Source organism: Narcine bancroftii, chromosome 1 (genome assembly GCF_036971445.1).
Source record: "Narcine bancroftii isolate sNarBan1 chromosome 1, sNarBan1.hap1, whole genome shotgun sequence".
NCBI lineage: Eukaryota > Metazoa > Chordata > Chondrichthyes > Torpediniformes > Narcinidae > Narcine > Narcine bancroftii.
In genome coordinates, this window is record NC_091469.1 from 272,271,692 (window position 1) to 272,290,831 (window position 19,140).

The following is a 19,140-nucleotide window of genomic DNA, read 5'->3' on the forward strand; positions in this document are numbered from 1 at the left end:
AAAGGGAAGATGGCCGGTATAAAGATGTGAGGGGTAGGGGTGAGGCAAGAGATGTAAGTGATAAGTAGATTCAGAAGAGGAGAGGTTGTTGAGGAGATGAGAGGAGGGAAGGATGGAGATAGTGATGGGGCAGAGACATGATGTGGAGGGCTGCAGATTATGGAACATAATAACAACCGAAGGTAATGAGTGAATGAAAAGATAGGGATGGTGGGCAGATGGGAACAGTAATGAATATGCTTAATAAAGGGTTAATGAATTCAGTGAGAAAATACAGTAATTGCCTTGTAACATGGTGGGAATGTAATTGCCTTCTTACATGACCTTCCTTGTGCTATAGTAAGATAGTAACCACAAATAATGCAGTAATGTAAATACACCAAGAGTAAGGACACACTGACATTTCCCAGCCATCTGCAGACACCACATGTTGTGTCAAAACAAGTATCACCAGACGTGTGAAACTTGTAGGCTCTCGTGCACACCCCTGCCCAAAGGTGTATAAAAATGAAGTGAACACTTTACAAAGTGCTTTAAGTTGCGGCTCAGTGTAGAAAACAAGTTACTGAACTCTTTCTTTGTATCCCTCACTCCTGCTAGCATTATCAAGTTTGAATAAAGAAACTGTTATACGCTTAATTGGTTTAGTTCTGCTGATGGTTTTATTACAGCATGGGCTGACTTTCACATGAGAGGTCAAATAGTGGATTACTGAAAAAATAGGTCTTATTAGTATATATATTATTAGTATATATACAAACTTGCACAGAAATGGGCCATTCAGTCTACTATGTTCAGGTCGACCATTTTGCCCATCTATACTAATCCAATTTCCCAGCAATAGGTCCATGTTTGAATAAACTGTTTCATGATTGTATCTGCCTCCAACATCTCCTCAAGCAGCGATTCCCAGTTATCAACCACTCTGCCACTGTCAAAGAAAAATTCCCCCTAAAATCTTTTTTCAATTACTTTTTAATATATTTTAAAATTATTTCTTGTTTTATTGTACAAAAAAAAAACACCTAACCAACTCTAATAATTTTTTTTAAATCAACTAACAAAAAACAGATGAACAGCTTATCCTGAGGGTTACATATATTTTGTAGTTTTTGGTTTCTACTGTAAATCAAAAAAACAAAGGTAAAACTATATCTCATCAGGAAATACATCTATAAATAAGGAGGTAGTGAAATGGATTCAGCAGTGGTTGGATGGAAGGTGTCAGAGAGTAGTGGTAGACAATTGTTTGTCCAATTGGAGGCCGGTGACTAGTGGAGTTCCTCAGGGTTCGGTCCTGGGTCCACTATTATTTGTTATATATATTAACGATCTGGATGTAGGGGTAGAGAATTGGATAAGCAAGTTTGCGGATGACACAAAGATTGGTGGTGTTGTGGACAGTGAGGTAGATTATAGTAGATTAAAAGGTGATTTAGGAAGGCTGGAGGTGTGGGCTGAGAAATGGCTGATGGAATTTAATACAGATAAATGTGAGGTGCTGCATTTTGGAAAGGCAAATTTAAATAGGTCATATACATTGAATGGTAGACAATTGAGGAGTGCAGAGCAACAAAGGGATTTAGGAGTTATGGTAAATAGTACCCTCAAGGCTGATACTCAGGTAGATGGTGTGGTGAAGAAGGCATTTGGAATGTTGGCCTTCATAAATCGGAGTATTGAATTCAAGAGTAGGGAGGTTATGATGAAATTGTACAAGGCATTGGTGAGGCCAAATTTGGAGTACTGTGTACAGTTTTGGTCACCAAATTATAGGAAAGATATAAACAAAATAGAGAGAGTGCAGAGAAGGTTCACGAGAATGTTGACAGGATTTCAGCGTCTGAGTTACAGGGAAAGGTTGTGCAGACTGGGGCTTTTTTCTCTGGAGTGTAGAAGATTGAGAGGGGACTTGATAGAGGTGTTTAAGATTTTAAAAGGGACAGACAGAGTAAATGTGGATAGGCTTTTTCAATTAAGAAAGGGGGAGATTCAAAATAGAGGATATGGTTTAAGATTGAAGGGGGAAAATTATAAGGGGAACATGAGGGGAAATTTCTTCACGCAGAGGGTGGTGGGGATGTGGAATGAGCTTCCGGCAGACGTGGTCGAGGCGGGATCATTGGTTACATTTAAGTAAAGACTGGATCGTTACATGGATAGGAGGGGACTAGAGGGGTATGGACCGGGTGCTGGTCAGTGGGACTAGGAGGGTGGGGATTTGCTACGGCATGGACTAGTAGGGCCAAACTGGCCTGTTCTGTGCTGTAAGTGGTTATATGGTTATACTTGGAAGAAGGAAACTGGAACAACAGTACATGCAATTTGGGCATGTGAGAAAGTGGAAAAGTTTTGGGAAGATCTAAGTCAGGTATTAAATAAAATCACAAAAACAACATACCAAAAAATCCAGAGATCTTTCTTCTAAGTAATATAAGAAGAATTAGGCCTCAAACTGGATGAAGCACAAGAAAGATTTATTATGATAGCCTTAGCTGTAGCAAAAAAATGTATAATGTCAACCTGGAAATCAGAAGAGAGCCTGAAAGTACAGCAATGGTACATAGAAATGAATAAATGTATTCCATTGGAAAAAATAATATATAATTTAAAAAATAAAGTCACATTATTCGAACAAGTTTGGGAACCATACATGGAACACAACAGAGAGGGACTACCGCGGACCTCCACCCCCTAAAATGATAGAATGAGAAGAAGACGAAATGAACTGACCCAGTGTGTAAAAGTAGATGACACAATCTTCTTGTTTATTTTCATTGTGTGATGAAATTGTTTAATGGGTTTATTGTATCATAGATGTTGAACGTTTAATGGGTTTGGAGGGGGTGGGAAGGAAGGAGGGAAGGGGAAAAAGGGGAGAAAATGACACTGTGTATATTCAAGAGGGAAATGTTTGTGTGTATTTTGGTTAAAATGGTTCATAGTGTGAAAATTATTTTTTAAAATAAATACATCTAATCACATCAGAAACATTTACATCATATAAAAATAAGACATTAAAAAGTCACCATGTATCCACACCCTTTAGCCAGGCTTTCCACTCACAGGTATTGGCACCCCCATACAGACTGCAATGCAGTCGGTCTGCACACTTTCCACTACACATTCGTAGACATTTGCCAAGATTTTCATTGTCATACCAAACCTCTGCAAACTGCTGAGGAAGTAGAGGCATTAACATGCTTTCTTCATGATGACATTAGTGTGGTGCATCAGGAATGGTCCTTTGAGATAGTGACTCCTATAAATTTAAATTTGCTCACCCTTTCCACCTCTGATCCCCTAATAAACACTGGATGGTACATCTGATTTTCCCTTCCTAAAGTCCATAATCAACTCCTTTGTATTGGTGACATTGAGTGCAAAGTTGTGGTTGGTACAGCATTTAGCCAATTTTTCAATCTGCTGACTCATGTCCCCTTTTTATACAAACCACTACTGTGGTATCATCAACAAATTTATCAATGTTGTTGTCATTCCGAGCCACAGAGTCATAGGTGTAAAGCAAGTAGAGCAGGAGTATAAGAACACAGCCTTGTGGTCTTCCAGTACTGGTAGACACTGTGGAGGAGATGTCCACACCAATCCTCACTCTTTGGAGTCTGGAAGTAAGGAAAACCAGGATCCAATTACAAAGTGGGGTACTGAAGTCCAGTGAAACACAAAAGTCTTCAGAAGCTGTGATTGTAGAAAAAAGACAAAGACAGAAATGCTGGAGGATCTCAGCAGGTCTTGCAGCATCCATAGCAGGTAAGGATATAATACTAACATATTGAGGCCCAGGTCTTGGAGTTTACTGATCATTTTTGAGGGGATTATAGTGTTGAATGCTAAACTGTAATCAAAAAAGTGCATTCTAATGTATGCATCTTTGCTGACCAGATGTTCCAGGGCTTTGCATCGAGCCAGTATGATGGCATCATCCATAGTCCTGTTGTTGGGTTGGGAAAATTAGAACGGATCCATTTCAATGCTCAGACAGGAGCTGATATACTTCAACACCAGCCTCTCAAACCACTTCATTGTGGAAGTGTGCCACTCTCTTCTTGGGCACAGGTAAGATTGAGGCCCTATTTGAAACAGGTGAATAACAGGCATACTGGAGTAAGATGTTGAAGATATCTGTGAATATATTGGGAAGTTGATCAGCCCAGGTTTTCAGTACTCAGCAGAGTACTCCATCCAAACTGGATGCTTTCCTTGGATTCACTCTCATGAAGGCAGCCTGCATGTCATCCTCAGATACTGACAGAAGAGGATCTTCAGAGGACATTGGGTGTACAGTGGCTCTTCCTTGTTCTAGGAGTCAAACTGAGCATAAAAGGAGCATCAGGGAGTGCAGCTTTGATATGTCCTACTGCACCAGATTTGTTTTTGCAATAGGAGATGTCATTTAGGCATAGCTGCCAGGTATCCATTGTTTCCATTTTCATCCAGAATCTCCACATCACCCGGGAGATGCCTTTTCATACTTAATGAAGAAACTGCAGGGTAGAAATTAAAGCTGCAGACATTCTTTATGTTTTCCTCTCCCAATTGGTTTGAATAACCTCAAGTGAAATTAAGTTTTCAATTTTTGGAAAAAAAAAATCAGAATTATAAACTTTCCATGAGATTTTAGAACACACATGGTTTTAGAACAAAGCTGTATTTTATATCCTTATTGCTCTGAACCATAAATTTATATGTCTCAACATGATCTTCTGCTGTCAAGAATCAACAAATTCCAAACTCCCAAAATATTGTCACAATTCCCTTGTGAATGGACTCCCATGGAGAATGACAAACATTGTCATACTAATGAATAAGTTATGTCACTGTTTATGACACAAATGTCCAAACGCACACAAAAAAGAATTCACTCTAAGGATGACAAAATATTCTGGCTCTTCAGAAATGCAGTTTGAAAGGCAAAGTTGCAAGAAATTCCCCATTAAACATTTGACCCCCTCCAATACTAAACAAAGGAATCTTGTTAACTAGTAACTGATGTAAATCCACCTCAGTTGAGCAATAATCCCTCTCCCACAATAATCGCTTTGAGTGGGTGAAACCCAAACTCCAAGATAAACAGCACCGAACCACTGAGTATCATCTTCATCACAAAAATGCAGGGAGGTTTTGTTGAAGTACTTGGAAAGAGCAGGAGCAACAAGACATGACACCTTTTTAAAAAAAAAACAGTAATGCAGAACTTTTTAACTTTCAAGTAACTTATAATATCTTACCAATCATTTATTTATGAAATTAACATTTGATGGGTTCTGTATTGGTCCTGTTTTACCACATTGACAATGAAATGTGGAACATCATTAAACACGCTTATTTGTGGTTGTGGTTTAGGGACTAATGTTCTGTGTGCCCTTTCTATTTCCATTTCTTCCTTAATTCTGGTCTTCCTAGGACCCTGGGGATCCAATCTTTTATAAATTCTCTCATATTCTTGCCTTCTTCATCTTCCTTAAGGCCCACTATCTTTATATTATTTCTTCTATTATAATTTTCCATTATATCGATCTTCTGAGCGCTCTTGTGTCTCTTTAACTTTTTTATTAGATTCTTCTAATTTCTTTTTTAAGTCATCTACTTCCATTTCTATGGCTGTTTCTCATTCTTCCACCTTGTCCACTCTTTTTCCTATATCTGACATGACCATCTCTAATCTATTCATTTTTTCTTCTGTACTTTTTATTCTCCTTTTTATTTCACTAAATTCTTGTGATTGCCATTCTTTTATTGATTCCATGTATTCTTTAAAAAAAATATATATCCATGTACTTGCCCTTCCCTTCTTCTTTCATTTCTCTGTGTTCTTCCTCTTCTTCTTCCTCTGGGTTGGTCATCTGTTGTTTCTTTGATTTCCTTTTACTCTCTTCTTTCTTGCTCTCGTTATTTTCTGTGTTTTCCTCTTGTTGTTGTGCTGTGGCTGTCATTCTCAACTGTGGAGATCCAACTCCTCAGCTGGTCCCCCCTCCCGTCAGTGTTTTTTTTGTCTTGCGCATCGCGCATGCGCGACTCCTCGCACATGCGCGGTTGCGCACTTTTGCTTGGCTCCGCGAGCCATTTTTATAGTCCTGAGCTCGGGACTTCGACTGACCTGAGGGAGCGGGCTTCTCTCTCCACAGCGGGCCTCCTCGGACAGGTAAGGCCTTCACCTTCTTCTTCCGATGTCTTTTCTTCTTCTTTTCTTCCCGTTGCTTTCGACTTTTCTTTCTTCGTTGCCATTTTCTTCCCACCTTTACTTTCACTTTATTTTAATTTTCGTGTTTGTGCTTTTGCGTTTTCTCTGTTTTTTTTTAAACTTTTCCGGAGAGGGCTGGAGTTCCCCGACCGGCCACTACTCCATCACGTGACTCCTCCCATTAAACACGCTTATTTTATACAAATACATCTTTGCGAGGGGTAGGTTGTGACTTAGGAGCTTAATTGAGTTTTTTTGAGGAAGTACGATAAAGGCATTTGACAAGGTCCCCCATGGAAGATTCATTCATAAAGTCATGATTCATGGAACCTTGGATGTATGGATTCAGAATTGGCTTGCCTGCAGAAAGCAGAGGGTAGTAGTAGATGGAACGCATTATGCCTGGAGGTCAGTGACTAGTGGCCTTCCCCAGGGATCTGTTCTAGATTTTCTCTGTGATTTTTATAAATAACCTGGACAAAGAAGTAGAAGGATGGGTCCGTAAGTGTGCAGGTGACATGATAGTTGGAGGTGTTGTGGATAGTGTAGAAGGATGGGGTAGGTTATAACAGGATACAGACAGGTTGCAAAGTTGGAACAAAAGTGGCAGATGGCATTCAATCCAGATAAGTGTGAAGTGATGCATTCTGGTAGGTCAAACTTGAAGGCAGATTACATGGTTGATGGCAGGATTGTTAAGAGTGTGAAAGAGCAGAAGGACCTTGGGGTCCAAATCCATAGCTCTCTCAAGGTTACTGCACAGATTACTAGGGGAGTTCTGAAGGCTTCTGGTATGGTGGCCTTCATTAGTCAGGGGATTGAGTTCAAAAATCTTGAAGTAACGTTGCAGTTCTACATAACTGATTAGACCACACTTGGAACATTGCATTCAGTTCTGGTCATCTCATTACGGGAAGGATGTGAAAGTTCTGGAGAGGGTGCAGAGAAGATTAACCAGGATGATGTCTTGATTGGAGAAAGTGTCTTATGAGGCAAAAATAACAGAGCTAGCAGTTTTTTCCATTGGAGCAAAGAAGGATAAGAGGCAACTTCATAGAGGCCTACAATATTATAAGAGGCAAAGAAAGGGTGAAGAGCCATCACCTTTTTCCTGGAGCAAAAGTAGCAAACACCAGAGGACATTGCGGGGAGGAAAGTTTAGAGATATCAGGAGTACTTTTATTGGTTTGTTTGTTTTTTTAAACACACAGAAAGTAGTGAGCGCTTGGAATGCATTGCCAGGGATTGGGTGGTTGCTGGTTCAAGAGGCATAATAAAATACTCTTAGGCACAAGGATACAAGAAAAATAATAGATGGTTAAGGGTGTTGAATAGTTTCTTGAGTAGGTTTCTATTGGTTGGCACATCATAGGCCAAAGGGCCTGTGTTGTGCTGAAATGTTCTATGTTGAAATTGCCAGTATCTTAATCTTATGAGAAGTACAATGCCAACAGAACTATGATTGCCTCTTCTTAGTATTTGCATCAACCTCAGGAAATGTATGGCAGAGGACAATATATAGGCCACATTTTCAAAAATACATTGAATAAAAATTAAAAGCAATGAAATTAAGAACATACTGTATTTCTTGTAATTTGAAAATCTTTTGAAAAAGCTCTTTGCTGCCTTTAATAATGAAAAGTTGCATACAAAGTGAAGTTACTATTTAGCACCAAAGCCATAATAATATTTGATAACTAAACAATCCAAATATCAGAGGATTGTAACTTGTAGCCCAACAATTTTGTCATTGATATGAACAATCAGTTGTTTTTTCCATGCTCTGCAATTGGTGAACTTGAGACTCAATATTGGCAAACACTAACTACAACTATGATCAAGATACATGATCTTATAGTTGGGATAATAAATTTAACTTCTAACTTCCTTTTCAGAAAGTACATAGTGATCTATTTGTTCTTATTATAAATAACTGAATGGCTGCACAAATGGTTTTTAAACATTTTTTTTTTACATTTCCTATGTGTTATTTTGTCAGAAAGAAAAGGTGTAGAAGTAAATGCAGACTGGGTTATTAGTAATTGTAGTGATGACTTGCAGCAGACTGAAAAGCTTGAGTACATAGATATTAAGAGAAAGGATGTGCTGGACCTTTGGAAAGCAACAAGTTGGATAAGTCACCAGGACCGGGTGAGACCCCAGGCTCCTGTGGGAGGCAAAGGGAGGAGTTTGCTGAATCTCTGGCAATGATCTTTGAATCATCAATGGGGACGGGAGAGGTACCAGAGGATTGCAGATATTGTTCCTTTATTCAAGAAAGGGAGTAGAGATAGCCCAGGAAATTATAGACCAGTGAGTCTTATTTCAGTGGTTGGTAAGTAGATGGAGAAGATCCTGAGAGGCAGGATTTATGAACATTTGGAGAGGCATAATATGATTAGGAATAGTCAACATGGCTTTGTCAAGGGCAGGTCGTGCCTTACAAACCTGATCGATTTTTTTAAATGATGTGACTAAACATATTGATGAAGGAAGATCAGTAGATGCAGTGTATATGGATTTCAGCAAGGCATTTGATAAGGTTCCCCATGCAAGGCTTATTGAGAAAGTAAGGAGGCACGGCGTCCAAGGGAACATTGCTTTGCTTGGCTTGCCCACAGGAGGCAAAGAGTGGTTGTAGATGGGTCATATTCTACTTGGAGGTTGGTGACCAGTGGTGTTCCTCAGGGAACTGTTCTGGGACCTTTACTCTTCGTGATTTTTATAAATGACCTGGATGAGGAAGTGGAGGGATAGGTTAGTAAGTTTCTGATGGCACAATGATTGGGGGTGTTGTGGATAATGTAGAGGGCTGTCAGAGGTTAGAGCTGGACATTGATAGGATGAAAAACTGGGCTGAGAAGTGGCAGATGGAGTTCAACCCAAATAAGTATGAAGTGGTTCATTTTGGTAGGTTAAATATGATGGCAGAATATAGTATTAATGGTAATACTATTGGTACTGTGGAGAATCATAGAGATCTTGTGGCCCGAGTCCTTAGGACACTCAATGAAGCTGCGCAGGGAGATTCTGTGGTTAAGAAGACATACCATCTATGGCCCTGGCGGTGTGTAGTGACATGGAGATTCTAATTCGAAAGGGGAATATGCACAAGTTCATCTCTATGACGTATCTCCTATTCCAAAATGAGGGCCTAAAGCCAGGCTTACACAAGTCAAGGAAAAGTGGGAGAGGACTTCGGCACAACAATCCACGAGTGGTGCTGGTCAGAGTTGTGTCTGGACAACATGACAGCAGTTATTAATACCAGGTACAGGTTGGTGCAGTACAATTTCCTGCATCAACTGTACCTCACATCATAAAAATTACATAAATCTAAATCAGAAATCTCTGAAATGTGCTTTAGGTGTGGTGTGGAGGTTCGAACCTTTATCCATTCAACCTGGCTATGTACAAAGGTGAGATCCTTCTGGGAGGTCCTGGGGGATATTCTTGAAAAAATTACAAAGGTGGATTTTCCACAGGATCTGGAATTATACCTTCTGGGAAACATTATGGACGTGACTTTTAAATTGTCCAAGTACCAAATTCAGTTTGTGAGGCTCGCTTTGTCGGTAACAAGGAAGTGTATAGTGGTCACGTGGAAGTTTGACTCCCAACTAAATATTATACAATGGAATATGGAAATGCAGAGTTTCATTCCCCTGGAGAAAAATCATGTACAATTTAAGGAGGAAATATGGCACATTTGTTAGGATGTGGCAACCCTATCTGCAACACATTGGTATGCAGATATAATTGTACCCCTTCTGAATAAAGGAAATTCAACAATCCGTGCCAGTGGTGAATGATTGAGATCAATGAAGTTTGTCTGGAGCAGATGACATGCTCTTGTATTCTGTTCCTTTTTTTTAAATTATAGGTTTGTTTGAGTATTTCTTTAATTCCTTTAAGGGTTTGTGACTTTACTGATGGTTGGTTTTTTGTATTTGTTTAATTTATATAATATTTTCTTTATTGTATTAGGGTATGGGAGGGAGGAGAGAGGGGTAGAGGAATAATAGATATATAATTCCCTGAAAGTGGCATCACAGGTGGAGAGGGTTGTAAAGGGAACTTTTAGCACATTGGCCTTCATAAATCAAAGTATTGAGTATAGGAGTTGGGATGTTGCATCAGACATTGGTGAGGCCAGATTTTGAGCATTGTGTGCAGTTTTGGTCACTCAACTACAGGAAGGATAGAAAAAGTGCCAAGAAGATTTACTTGGATGTTGCCCATACTTCAGGAACTAAGTTACAGGGAAAGGTTAAGGTTAGGACTTTATTCCCTGGAATGTAGAAGAATGAAGGGAGATATTTTTTAAAGAATTATTTAAAATTATGAGCAGGATAAGCAGAGTAAATGTAGATATGCTTTTTCACTGAGGGTAAGTGAGATACAAACCAGAGGACATGGTTTAAGAGGGGACAGTTTAGGGGGAACATGATGGGGGACTTCTTCATACAGAGAGAAGCGGGAGAGTGGAACAAGCTGCCAGTTGAGATGGTGAATCTGGGCTCAATTTTAATATTTCAGAAGAATGTGGACAGTTTCATGGATGGGAGAGGCTATGGACTGGGTGCAGGTCAGTGGGACTAGGCAAAAAAAAATGGTTCAGCACACAAGGGCCAAAGGGCCTATTTCTATGCTGTAATGCTCTATGGTTCTAAACTCTCCCTCTCTCTCATATATATATTACACACACACACACACACACACACACACACACACATATATATATATACACATACAAAATGAAAAGCACAAAAAGGTGGCATAGAAACTAACCTTGCAGATCACATGCTCACCAGCTATTTTCAAAGTGTCATAAGAATACCCATCTCCTCTGATTTTTCAGATTTTGAATTCCAGACATCACCCGTCACGGACAGAAAAAAAATTTTGTCAATGCTCCTCTAGTACTTCTATCTATTTATGCCCTTTACTTACTGATCCCTGTGCAAAGGGCAATTGTCCTTCCTATTTACCCTATATAGACCATTCATAATTTTCAAGCAACTTGATTAAACCTCTCTGAAAATTTCTTCCATTCTTGGGAAAAAAAGAGCCCATCCATCCAGCCTTCCCCATTTTTCCTCCAGCCTTCGCTACTCTAATGCTGGCTAAGTCCTTTGAAACTATTCTAATGCCAACACTTCCTTCCTACACTGTCAACAATTTTATCAATTCGAGCAGTGGTTTTCAAACTTTTTTCTTTCCACTCACATACGACCTTAAGTAATCCCTATACCATAGGTGCTCTGTGATTAGTAAGGAATTATTTAAGGTGGTATGTGAATGGGGAAAAAAGGTTGAGAACCACTGCTCTAGATCCAATTGTTACTGAAATATTTTGCTTGAGAAAAAAATTGTCGTCCCATTTCCTTTGGAGTTATGAAACTGTGCACATAACAAGTCAATTAGGTAAAACAGTGATTTTCAAACTTTATCTTTCCACTCACAAACAAACTTAATTAATCCCTTACTAATCACAGAGAGATTACTTAAGGTGGTATGTGAGTGGAAAGAAAAAGTTTGAAAACCACTGAATTAGAGTATGAGGAAGAACAAGTAAAAACTTCCAGCCAAACAAACTGCATCAAATGGCCTGTTTCTACTCTGTAATTTTTGATTTTGTAATCCCTGCATATAAATACTATAACACTGAGAAAAATTATAAGACACTGGAGTGCCTCCAACTGAGTTACACTGCTTTATGATGCAAGGACATTATACAACATAGGGAATATGCTTTATTCTGTAACTTCCTTCCTTTTAAAGTCATAAATCTAATTACTGTAATTAAACATAACTTGAAATCATTCAGGTTTTAATTGCTATTTGCAGATTAGAAAGTGCCTGGACCTGTGGGATTCCTGATCAAGCAAGAAAAATTCCAACATAAAACTTTCTTTGTTTTTTTTTCCTCTTTACTACTTTTAACAACTGCATTTCTGCATTCTCAAAACTTCCTAACAAATGGGGATGGAGTAGATGAAAAACATTATTATTTTTAAAGCAGAAGTGAAAATATTTCTGATGCACAGTGGAATGTAAGGTTACCAGGGCCAGCCATAAACGCAAAATTGAGTTACAATCTGATCAGCCAATATTGAATGATAAAGTAGGTTCGAGAGAATTTTCCTTAATTTCACTGCTGGTAATAGCATGCTTTCACTCTTTTACCAGAGTATAATCAAATTTATATATAAAAAAAGAATGAATTTTCAAAGCACATTATAGCTATTAAGAACATTAAGATGTCGGAATTTTGCAAAATTTTTGAATAAAGGCAATTAACAGTACCAATTTTAAAAATGGAGGCCAACACATCAATCATATTTTTTTTGCAAAATATCTGGAAAAATTAGGTCTTCCAGAGACCAAAATGGTTAATTAAAGTTTCAGGTTTATGAGCCAAGGAAGTTCTCAGTCACATATTTGTTTTTTTTTTTAATTTTAGACCTACTAATGAAATTTAGAATGCAGTATACCTGTACTTTTCAGAAAAGTAACAGGTACTTTAATATTTTATAACTATTCCATCCAATCACAATGTATTTTTGAAAACAATTTGAATATTGTTTTATCAACCAAAAGCAAAAGATGCTAAAAGTCTACCTCAAATTCTATTTATAAAAATCTGTAAAATATATTAAAGGCTAAGTTTCCTTTACATACCTCCTAATTTTATGTACATTTGCACCATTGATAATTTTCAGTAACAAAATGGAATTCCCAAAGATTATTTAATGGCCCAAATCTTCCTCCACATATGTATAGCAAAACTGAACAAGAAAATGAAATAAGTGGACCAAATTCTGTTAGATCTATCTAATTCTGGTGTCAGTTCAGACACCGAGACTTTTTAAATCCATTCATGAGATGGGGATAATTCAACATTTGTTGGCTAGCCCAAAGTGCCCTTGAGAAGGTGGGGCTCAATCACAACAGTATGAGAGGTAAAAGAATTTATGCAATGCTCTTTTGCAAAAGAGGTACAAGGTTTTGATATAAACACATAGAAATGGCAAGTCATTTCAAGTCATGAGACCATTCAAGGAAGAACCTACAACTTTTTCACCACACATCTGCTGCCTCCATTGAATTTCAAAGTAGACCTCATGGATTTGGGAGATGCCTTGGTCAGTAACTCCAGTGCCACTAAGGGTTTAGTTAATGCTGAAAGTCGAAAATCTATCATATCATGCAAGGGAATTTAAACTTGATAGCATCAAGTTTCCTGAAAGTTATTGGAGTTGCACTCATCCAGACAAGTGGATAAAATGCTATCACATTCCTGACATGTTGCATAGATGATAAAAGTATTTTGGGGTGAGAGAAGGGAAGTCACTCATCAGAGAATACAGAGCTTCTGGCTTTCTCTGGTAGCAATGTATTTATATGACTTGCCCAATCAATTTCTGACAATGATCATTCCCAGGATGCTGATGGTTGAAGATCCGGCAATATCCAGAGAAGATAGTTAACCTCTCTTGTTGAAACTTTTATGAGACAGATGCACCTTGTCACTTATCAGATCATGCCTGAATGTTGTCCAGGTCTTTCTGCATGTAAACACTTTCTGCATTATGATCTAAGGATTTTCAAAAGGAATAGACCACTCTGGATGTCTCTACTTGGGAAAAATGTTTCATCTGAAGATGTTGGTACTTGCAGAAAAAATATGGCTATCAACAATCATTTTATGTTAAGTATGCCCCCCACCCCCACCAAAGGTTTCCTCGTTTTCTTCTCGACTCAATTTAACTTGGGCTCTTTAATGCAGGCTCAGGCAAATACTATTTAAATGCAAAGGGTCCTTTTCTAGAATGCAAATCTTTTGTTCAAGTTTGGACCAAGGCTGTTATAAATTTTGGAGCTCCTTGGATCCAAAAGAACCCAATGTAAGCATTGCCGTGCAATAAGTAATTATCAATAATGCTGTTGATGAGTCATTTCATCACTTTGTTGATGATTAGAGTAGGTGGTAATTGGCTAGATTGAAATTGTCCTGCTTTTGCCAGACAGGAGTCTAGGCAATTTTCCATATGTTGCCACTGCACTGGAAAAATTTGGCAAAGGATACACCACACAACTTCAGGATACATCTGGAATGCTGTCAGAGCCTTTGCTGGATTGCATGTGCTCAGACATGTTTTAAATCTGGGATGGACTGAAGATTTACTTCTGTAGCTGTGGAAACCCAGGTGGTTAAGGTAATTCAACTGCTTTGACTTCTGGCTGTTGATGGTTGTAACTTAACCTCTTACTCTCGCATGCGGATTCTCACCATCATTGAGAATAGAAATCTGTTTGTACTCAAAGATCCATTATTATAATCTCACTAAAGTTTTATTAAAAGGAGTCAAAACAAAATTGGAAGCTGGGCATTTGTTTCCTTCTTCTTGCTTCTTATTGAAAAGTCTATTCAGAGCAAAATGTATTCTCCCCTTTCATGATCTGAGACTATCTACTATTACACTCTATTTTATTCAGCCTCATTGATTAACTCCCAGATTAATTTTACCTCATTTATTAACGTAGAATTACTTAAGTAAAACTAATGAGCTTTGAATAGATGATTGTTTAGTTTATTTCTGTAATGGGATAACAAATAAATCCTGTAACATCTGAAGAACTAAACTTATTATATTTGAGGGAACAAATTGAATTAGTTTTAATGAAACTATAGTTGCCTCAAGCATGATGTGATGAAAAAGAAATTTCTCAGCCACTTAAGTTTTCAAGCACTGAATCCTGGTATGTACTTTCCCTTTCTCAGTTCATTATTATTTGTCTCCCAAAAATAATGGTGAGCTTCTTGTAAGAATGATTCTATACCAACCCTCCCCAATTACATAATTGATAGGATTTCCTCACACACAAATCATGTTACCTTTCAGAATCATTGAGACCAAGCTGCTCCACCTCTCCTACAGCTAGTTTATCCTTCACTCATTTGCATCAGAGTTTCTCCTGCACAACTCCACTACTGTCATGGCTAATAGTCCTTCTCCTCATGCCCTGCTTGTGACATAATAGCTTTTCAGTTTACTATTCACCAACTCACATAGCAAATAATGCACATGAAAGCAACACCAAAGCATTTCAGAATATTCCATAAATGCATCACCAATTAAATGTTACTGTTCACAAAGCAACTCACAAATAGCCATCAGTGTGTTTTTTTTACATGTTCAGATTTCTAGGAAATCCCAGTCCCTACATTTGTTTCAGACTTCTAACATCACATTTAATTTTTTTTTCTTGAATTTATCACATTAACCAAAAATAATGAAATATATATTTTTAAATTTCCTATTAAAAAGGACATTCATTTTCACACTACTAATTAACTTCATAAGCCCTTTTTCAACTGGCATCTCAGTTAATTGGGCGTGCAGAGACCCGGGATAGGAAGCTGTTTGTGCTGTTTCCACTGGGCCACCTTTAACCAGGATACTGACTGCTTTTCCATTGAACACAACTCATCCCTAGGGATCAGAGTGTTCTACCTTCAACCAGAAACAGGTGACTTTCTGCTGTCATTTTTCCACTAGTTTAATTGGCACACTGGTGTCGGCTGATGCCATGGATATGAGTAGTGGTCGAGGCCATCAATCCCCAGCATGGTTTGACATCATTTGACACCAGTGTGCTGATTGTTTTCTTTTTCCACTGGACCCTGTCCCAGTTAATTCCCTATTAATTCCTGGGACAAGGTGCCAGTGGAAAAGGGGATAGAAATTGGCATGCACTCCTAATGGAGATCTCCAGTCATCATTCTGACTGCCAAATTAAGTGTTAAATCTGGGAAAGTAGGAAAGAAATATACTTTCTAAACATTCTTCAAATGAAACCCACAAGAACCAACTTTAAAAGTGAATATCAAAAATTTGACATCACTGAAAGAAAGACAAAATTATCTCTCCGTTGTGCATTTTTTCATTTTTCCGATAAAGTTTTCCTTTCCTCAATTATTTTGGTAAATATTCTCTCCTGAAAGCTTAATTTCTTATAATGGAAGGACTATATGATGAATTGAGAAATAGTGATTGTGTTAAGAAGAGTAAATTACTCCCATTTTGTCAAGGAATGAATGAGTTATGCTCTAGCACCTTTATTATCTATCTGTCCTCTTGGAATAGATTTCCTGATAAATTATCACTTTTGTTTTCAAAGGATATTGTGTGCAAATTGGTGTCCTATTTACCCACAATATAAATGATCTGCATAATCACAGGAACTGTGTTTATGCAGAGTATTATGGAGTATCCACACAAGTAAAAATGTGCTTTAGAAATGCAAATTACTTTTGATCATAGAGAATCAAATATGGGGCCTCTGTGATCTATATATTTCAGCTATTTCCTCCATGTAGATTTGTATAGTTATGAGAACAATTGCTGTAATTGTTTCTAATGGAAAAATAATTTAAAAGAGGCAAGATTTTATAATTCGTTTTTTAATACAGAAGTATCAATTCAACTATAACTGCCAATAGCAAATGACTATTTTGTTCAAAAAAATACAAATTCAGTAATTTTAGTTATTTATTTCAATGGTTTTCAAATTTTTTCATTCCACTCACATGCCATCTTAAGTAATCCCTCTGCCAAAGGTGCTGTGATTAGTAAGGGACTGCTTAAGGTGGTATGTGAGTGGAAAGAAAAAGTTTGAAAACCAGTTTTAATCGTACCTCATTGACTCGGTATGTGCACATTTCATAACTCCAAAAGAAATGGGCCAATGACAATTTTTCTCAAGTAAAATATTTCAGTTACAATTGGGGGTAGAGCAGTGGTTCTCAACCTTTTTCCCCCACTCACATACCGCCTTAAGTAATTCCTTACCAATCAGAGAACACTTACGGCACAGGGATTGCTTGGAGTGGTATGCAAGTGGGGGAAGAAAGTTTGAAAACCACTGATCCTCATGCGTCAAAGTGTGTTTAAAACTCTGCTCTTTACTTCCTAATTTGTTGTGAGAACATTGTTATTGGACTGTTTTGGCAATTTGATATGATTATTACAACACCAATTGTATAAGATTGATGCCTGGCTGTAACTGGCATGGGAAAAGATGGAGTCCACTGCAGAGACTGAAAAATCTTTGGAGACCTCTTACCAAAGATCAGAATTTGGTCATGTTATTTCATATTATTGCAAACTCAAAATCCTGGCTATATGCTTCACCCACATACGGATTTCATTAATGCATCTTTTCGAGCCCCTGTTAATTTTTCAAGAATTTATCTGAAATGGCACTTAAAAGTCAGTCCTTTCGTCCAATAGCGACTGCATCAAATGCTCGTTTCACTCCATTTGCACACCAAAACCAACCATTTTCACTTTATTATTGAAGGTTCAATTTTTCAGTTCGCTTGTGTATTTTTGTATTTCTGGAATTCCCCCACACTGTCAGTCTCGTGTTATTTCTATTCCAAATGAGTTGTTTCCTCCCACTGGGTACCTTCTATCCTCCAGGTCAACCATTGCTCTCGTTCAGGTGGCTCAAACAAAATCCGTTCCTGTCATCACGTCCTCCAAGATAAACCAGCACATTAATTTCACTGACTGCTTGGTTCCCGTTAGCTCACCGCTCTGCCCCCTCTGGTGCAACTTCAGACCACCCAAGGTATCCAGCCTTCGCTCGTTCGTGCACCATCTCCCAATCAATTTCCCCTCCACTTCACCTGGTGTAACTCTTCCGACAAACCATCGACCCCCCACCCGCAACCCCCGCCTCACCTTATCGGTCCCGAGAGCTCACGCCTTTTCGCTATGCCTCAATAATAGCACGTTCTTGCTATCCCTCTGTCGGGTCTCATCTGCTGCCTATACCGCACCTCGCAATCTCCGAAGCGGGTCCCGCATCCCCCCTGCAACCAGACCTCGTCTCCTCCCCACTCCCACTTGAAATGCCTTTGCTCCGTTTCGCAAAGACGGGACTAAACCACGAATTCCGTGACACGTTCATGACAATAAATTCTAATCTTTGCTCCGCGACAGACCTATCTGTCCGAGCGATGGAGATTGCTTCTCTCTCCATCCTCCACCGGGGAAGACACCCCCGGAAGTCTATGCCGCAGGTTACTCCTTACCTGGGTTAAAGGAGGCTGTTGAGCTGCAGTCCCACCGGCTTCACCGACGGCTCCATCTTTTCCCCCCTGGACCCGCTCGGCATCCAGATCCGATGAACGACCGGCGACTCGGAGCGGCAGCCAAACATCGCGAGAGGAGCGCGTGGCCGCAGTGCGCGGCCAAAGGCGAGGGAGTGCGCGCTGGCTCGCGCGAAGCATCATCGGCATGCGTCACTAACTTGGAACTCCAGGTATGAGGTTGAACACCTTTCCACGCCGTTCAAAGGGCCCGTCCTCTGTTGCCGCAGATGCTGGCCCGAGGCACTTTGAGTGAACGCCTTCCCCAGTTGTTCATGGGGCAGGACTCCGAGGGGCTCTCAGAGCGATATCTATTTTAGGTCATGGTTTTTAGCTTGCGGGCGGCAGAGCAAAACGTGTGGGGATGATTAAATGTCAAGGTTTAGGAACCTTGTTTTTCTGGCCTTCACTAACTGTCAGAATGCTTGCTGTTGTTGGGAGCTTTGCTGTGCACAATGTTTCTACTGTTTTCCCCACATTGCACAGTGATTACACAAATTGTGTGAGGGAACTGTCGAAGTCATGAAATTGCAACCTTTATTTAAAGGTGAACACACTTCCATAAAATAAATTCAACTAGCCCATGTTCAAAATGTCAGGTAGACATAACTGTGGCATTATTATTACAGCACTTTTATCACAATATATAACTATTCTAAGCCAGAGAGGGTTCGGTATACAAAATTATGATGGGCATCGACAGATTTTTTTTCCCCCCACTGAGGTGAAGTGAAGACATGGGTTAAGGGTGAAAAAGGAAGAAGTTTAGGGG

General features: G+C 39.0%; 1 long non-coding RNA gene across 1 annotated transcript in view; it reads right to left on the reverse strand.

The window, feature by feature from the left end:
• Positions 1–18,437, reverse strand: part of LOC138751506 (uncharacterized) — a 63,925-nt gene extending 45,488 nt beyond the window's left edge. Inside the window, exon 1 of the long non-coding RNA XR_011350004.1 lies at positions 18,312–18,437. This is a non-coding gene — a long non-coding RNA (uncharacterized lncRNA). The remainder of the gene's footprint in view (positions 1–18,311) is intronic.
• Between the last annotated feature and the right edge of the window lie 703 nt (positions 18,438–19,140).